The sequence below is a fragment of the Cnephaeus nilssonii genome (assembly GCF_951640355.1).
Source record: "Cnephaeus nilssonii genome assembly, chromosome: 17".
NCBI lineage: Eukaryota > Metazoa > Chordata > Mammalia > Chiroptera > Vespertilionidae > Cnephaeus > Cnephaeus nilssonii.
The window spans coordinates 35,244,311-35,251,068 of record NC_137088.1 but is presented as its reverse complement, the minus strand read 5'-3'; positions in this window follow the sequence as shown (position 1 = coordinate 35,251,068).

Here is a 6,758-nt window from a genome sequence, read left to right as displayed (position 1 = left end):
CCCTTTATTCCTTTTTATATAATATTCCAGTGTATGGATGTACCACCTTTTATTTATCCATTCATCAGTTGATGGACATTTGGGTTGTTTCCACTTTTGTGCTATTATGGATAATGCTGCTATGAACATTTGTGTATAAGTTGTTATGTGAACATATGTTTTCAGTTCTCTTAGGTATATATCTGGTGGAATTGCTGGGTTCTATGGTAATTCTGTGTTTAACTTTTTAAGGAACTGCCAAATTGTTTTCCAATATGATTGCACCATTTTAAATTCCCACCAATTCCTTGACAACACTTGTTATTGTTCTTTTTAAAAAAAGTATAGCCATCATAGTATGTGTGAAGTGGTATCTCATTATGGTATGCCTACTGATTAATGATGCTCAGCATATTTTCATGTGCTTATTGACTACTTGTATATCTTTTTTAAAAAATATATATTTTATTGATTTTTTAAAGAGAGGAAGAGAGAGGGATAGAGAGTTAGAAACATCGATGAGAGAGAAACATCGATCAGCTGCCTCTTGCACACCCCCTACTGGGGATGTGCCCGCAACCAAGGTACATGCCCTTGACCGAAATCGAACCTGGGACCCTTGAGTCCGCAGGCCGACGCTCTATCCACTGAGCCAAACCGGTTTCGGCACTTGTATATCTTTTTTATATAAATGTGCATTTAAATCCTTTCACATTTCTGAATTGGGTTCGTTAAATTGGGTCTTTTTGTTGTTGAGTTGCAAATACTTTCTTCCTTTCAATGAAATATTTTTCACTTTTATTCCTTATAAAATTTCAAATTTATTTCAATGTCTACTTTCATTTTTAAATTAAAGCTATTGGGGGGGGGGGGGGAAGAACCAAGATGGCGGCATAGGTAAACACCTAAACTGCTGCCTTGCACAACAATTTCAAAACTACAACTAAAAGACAAAACGTCTGTCACCCAGAACCACGGGAATCTGACTGAGTGGAAGTTCTACAACTAGAAGGAAAGAGAAAAGAGCATTGAAATGTGCACAAGCGCTGAAAAGCTGAGGTACGGAGGCGCGTGAATCGGGCTGGCGGTGGGCCACTGGGTGCGCTGCTTTTTTCAACCCGAAGGGAGACAAGCTCCCGATTACTCTGAACTCCAGTTTCTGGGGAGACGCTGGGGACCCAAACTCCTATGGGGAGAAGCTGGACTGTCTGCCTTTGGGTCAAAAAGTGAGGGTGGCTTTCTTGCAGAGGTGAGCGCAGCAATCATTGTTTACTATGCTGGGGTGTGAGACGCGGGGACGGGGAAACTCAGAGACACAGAGACGGCTGACTGGCAGCCATCGCTGTTTGCCACGCCCTAGCCTAGTGACTCCCTGAGACCCCACCCCGCACAATCTACAAACCCACCCAAGCTCCACACATCGGCTTTTGCATGTAAATGACCTATCCTATTGCAGCTTATCCTAACAAACTGCAGCTCTGGTCAGACAGCTCCAAAACCTCCAAACCCCAAGCAAAGAGGAGAAAACTGTAGTTCTCGCTGTAGCTCCTGCTGGGTGGACTCAAACAGTAGCTGACCTGCACCCCATTGGAGATCCAGGAACCAGTGTACCTAGTGATCAGTGTGAGACGACACCAGATTTCAACTTCTCACATCCATAAGTGACACATTCAAGAGGCAGACTCAGTGAGCACCAAAGCCCCACTGAAATAAGGCCTGCCCCATAAGCGTGTCTCCAGCACAGCAGTTCTTCCATTATAGACACAGTGGGTCCTCACAGCCAATTGGCCTGGAGGTCAATTCCTCCCAGTGTACCAACAGCAATCAAGGCTTAACTACACCAAGACTTTGCACTGAGCCCCCAAAGGGGTGCACCAAGAGTGTCCACCTCAGGTGATAGGGAAGGCTGAACCACTGGGCCTTATAGGTCACCTACCACAGAAAACCACTCCATCAACACAGGGAAGCAGCAAAATGCGGAGACAAACATGTCACGAAGGAAAGAAATGGAGGAAAGCAAACTATTGGACATAGAGTTCAAAACCACATTTATAAGGTTACTCAAGAATCTTCTAAAAACCGCCGAGAAACTTGATGAGACCTCCGAGGAGCTTAGTGAGACCTTCAAGGACCTTAATGAGAATGCCAAAGAAATGGAAAAGGACCAGTCAGAAATTAAGCATACGCTGTCTGAAATAAAGAATATACAGAAATTCAACTGTAGATCAAAGGACCCCAAGAATCAAACCAAAGATCTGAAATATGAGGAAACAAAAAACACCCAACTAGAAAAACAAAAAGAAAAAATAATCCAAAAATATGAAGGTAGTGTAAGGAGTCTCTGGGACAACATTAAGTGTACCAACATCCGAATTATTGGGGTGCCAGAAGAAGAGAGAGAGCAAAATATTGAAAACCTATTAGAAGAAATAATGACAGAAAACTTTTCCTACCTGGTGAAAGAAATAGACTTACAAGTTCAGGAAGCGCAGAGAACTCCAAACAAGAGGAATCCAAAGAGGACCACACCAAGACACATCATAATTAAAATGCCAAGGGCAAAAGACAAAGAGAGAATCTTACAAGCAGCAAGAGAAAAACAGTTAGTTACTTACAAGGGAGTACCCATACTACTGTCAGCTGATTTCTCAACAGAAACTATGCAGGCCAGAAGGGAGTGGCAAGAAATATTCAAAGTGATGAACAGCAAGGACCTACAACCAAGATTACTCTACCCAGCAAAGCTTTCATTCAGAATTGAAGGTCAGATAAAGAGCTTCACAGACAAAAAAAAGCTAAAGGAGTTCATCACCACCAAACCAGGATTATATGAAATGCTGAAGGGTATTCTTTAAGAAGAGGAAGAAGAAGAAAAAGGTAAAGATAAAAATTATGAACAACAAAATGACAACAAATACATACCTACCAACAAGTGAATCTAAAAATCAAGTGAATAAAAAAGCTGATGAACAGAATGGACTGATGAATATAATAGAATTGGGGACATAGAAAGGGAGTGGACTGACAATTCTCAGGGGGAAGGGGGTGTGAGGGGTGCAGGAAGAGATTGGACAAAAATCTTACACCTATGGATGAAGACAGTGGTGGGGTGTAAGGGCATGGGGTGGGGTGGGGAATCAGGTGGAGAGGAGCTATGGGGGAGGGGGAAGAGGAACACCTGTAATAATCTGAACAATAAAGATTAAAAAAAATTAAAGCTATTGGGCAACTTCTGTAATTTAAAATTAATTATCAGAAATGAGGAAAATGTTAATAAGCTATTAAATACTGACTGTGAGTAAAATGATCAGACCATGCATTTATAAAAGCCATGTTTCATAGTAAAGAGTTCCAGTTATATTACTTAACGGAAAGAAATATCCTTTAGCTTTTTATTTCTAATTATAACACATTCTCATTTTGACATAATTTATCTTTTACACCCAATTACTACTATGTTGAACAAAGTTTTCCCAAATGTTAAGCCTTTCTTTTCCACTTATGAAATATTATTTACTCTTAAGAGTTCCTTAAAAGAAATTTGAAAATTTAATTTTCACCATGAACTTGTTTGATCAAAAAGTATAGGACATGAGTTAAAACAAAAAAATGGAATAAAAAATGCTATCTGTATAATCAGCAAATGATCAGATAAGACATTTTAACCCCTTCACATTTCTACTTAGCACAGGTAAGAATAAACTGGTTCCAAAGTGCCAGTTTGGCATTTTTACTGCAAGCTTTAAAATCATAGCGTTACTCTACTCAACAAGTCATCTCTAAGGAAATGGCAGTGTTCATAAGTACAAAAATTGTTATATCCATTAGGTGGAATTCTACATAGTCAAAGTAATAAGATAATTTTTTTTATATAAAATTAGACTTTAAAAGGGCAGAATGTCTGATAATTACCAGTATCTCAAAGGCTAAAATGAGAAAAATGCAGAAAATTGTAGTACTCATTGATTAATATTTTGCTTTGAAAAAGCCAGAAATGATTCTAGTCGAAGAAATAATGATAAAAGATGTAATTAACATACTATATCTCTTATAAGCCAAATCACACTTTTCACCTCAGGACAATTCTGATTTTTGTTTGTTTGTTTGTTTTTAAATAAATCTTTATTGTTCAGATTATTACAATTGTTTCTCCTTTTTTCCCCCCATATCTCACCATCACCCGGTTCCCTCCCCCCCATTGTCCTTATCCATAGGTATATGATTTTTGTCCAGTCTCTTCCCATACCCCCCACACAGACACCCCTTTCCCCTGAGAATTATCAATCCACTCCCATTCTATGCCTCTGATTCTATTATGTTCACCAGTTTATTCTGTTCCTCAGATTTTTAATTCACTTGATTTTTAGAATCACTTGTTGATAGATATATATTTGTTGTTCATAATTTTTATCTTTACTTTTTTCTTCTTTTGCCTCTTTTTAAAGAATACCTTTCAGCATTTCATATAATACTGGTTTGGTGGTGATGAACTCCTTTAGCTTTTTCTTATCTGTGAAGCTCTTTATCTGCCCTTCAATTCTGAATGATAACTTTGCTGGGTAGAGTAGTCTTGGTTGTAGGTTCTTGCTATTCATCACTTTGAATATTTCTTGCCACTCCCGTCTGGCCTGCATAGTTTCTGTTGAGAAATCAGCTGACAGTCGTATGGGTGCTCCCTTGTAGGTAACTAACTGTTTTTCTCTTGCTGCTTGTAAGATTCTCTCTTTGTCTTTTGCCCTTGGCATTTTAATTATGATGTGTCTTGGTGTGGTCCTCTTTGGATTCCTCTTGTTTGGGGTTCTGTGTGCTTCCTGAACTTGTAAGTCTATTTCTTTCACCAGGTGGGGGAAGTTTTCAGTCATTATTTCTTCAAATAGGTTTTCAGTATCTTGCTCTCTCTCTTCTGGCACCCCAAAAATTTGGATATTGGTATGCTTAAAGCCATCCCGGAGGCTCCTTATGCTATCCTCACACTTTTGGATTCTTCTTTCTTTCTGCCTCTCTGGTTGGGTGTTTTTTTCTTCCTCATATTCCAGATCTTTGGTTTGACTCTTCGGGTGTGGTGGTCTACTCTGTATATTCTTTATTTCAGACAGTGTATGCATAATTTCTGACTGGTCCTTTTCCATTTTTTTGGTATTCTCATTTAGGTCCTTGAAGATCTCTTCAAGTTTCTCAGCAGTTTTTAGAAGATTCTTGAGTAACCTTATAAATATGGTTCTGAACACTGTGTCGTCCATTAGTTTGCTTTCATCTATCTCTCCTACTTGTGACATACTTCGATGTCTCCAAATTTTGGCTGCTTCCCTGAGTTGATAGAGTGGCTTTGTGTGGTCGGTGACCTATAGGGGCCGGTAGCTCAGCTTCCCCAATCACCCTAGGTGGTCGCTCTTGGTACTCCCCTTTGTGGGCTGAGTGGAAAGTCTTGGTGTAGTTAAAAGCCCCGATTGCTGTTGGTACACTTGGAGGAATTGACCTCCGGTCCAATTGGTTGTGAGGGCCTGCTGTGTCTATAACGGAAGAATTGCTGTGCTGGAGACACAGTAGGGCTTTGGTGCTCACTGAGTCTGCCTCTTGAATGTGTCCCTTATGAGAGTGGTTGAAATCTGGTGTTGTCCACACCGACAGAAAAGTCACTCTCACTCTCCGACCGATGGCCGAGAGTCCCGTAGGCGTCTGGGTCCCCCGCGTGTCCCCAGAAACTGGAGTTCAGAGTGGTTGGGATTGTTGGTATCACTGGCGGGAGTTGATCTCCAAGTCAGTTGGCTGTGAGGATCAGCAGTGTCTCCGCTGGGAGAGCTTCTGTGCTCAGCTTGGATGGGGCGGAGTCTCAGGGTGGCGCAGACAAGCTTTGGTTTCCCGTCTGCTCTGCCCTAAGAGGGGCGGTTTCTCCGTGCCCGAATTAATGGCTGCGCGCCTCTGAGAGAAGGCAGCTTTCGAGCCTCTCCCGCTGCCTAACAGACCAGTTTCTCCCCAGCTGGGGGTGGATTTCAGTGCAGACCGGAGGTTTTGTTTTTCTCCTGAACGAGAAATCCAGTCACTGGGAGGGCTGTGCTCAGCTTGGATGGGGCGGAGTCTCAGAATGGCGCAGACAAACTTGGTTTCAGTCCGCGCCGCCCTAAGAGGGCTGGTTTCTCCGTGCCCTAATCAATGGCTGCGCGCCTCTGAGAGAATGCAGCTTTCGAGGCTCGTCCGCTGCCAAACAGACCAGTTTCTCCCCGACCGCAGCTGGATTTCAGTGCAGTCGGGAGGTTTTGTTTTTCTCCCAAACGAGAAAGCTAGCCACGCAGCATCTGCTGCCCTCACTCTCCGCGCGCTGCGAGCAAGCCTGCCGTGTATTCAGCCGCCCGCCCTTTCCACGCTCACGGATCTCCGCACCTCCACAGCTCCTGAGGCTCAGCGTCTCCCTCTCTTTTTTTCTCTAGTTGTAGGTTTTCCACTCAGCCAGCTTTCCGGTGGTTCTGGACAGTGTGCGCTTTGTTTTCCAGTTGTAGTTTCAAAATTGTTGTGGTAGGCAACAGTTAGGTGTTTACCTTATGCCGCCATCTTGGTTTCTCGACAATTCTGATTTTTGCATTCTTAGTTCCTTTGTCCAGAATAGAACCTCATTTTAAGCCATTATTTGAATAGAGTTCATAATCTAAAGTCATTTTTCTCCACAGGATGTTTACATTTCAGGACATAAGCTGCAAAATGGCAAATGACTAAGTCAGTTATAAAGAATATGTAGCATAATAAATGCCATCCTATATAATAAAAGGCTAATATGCAAATAGACT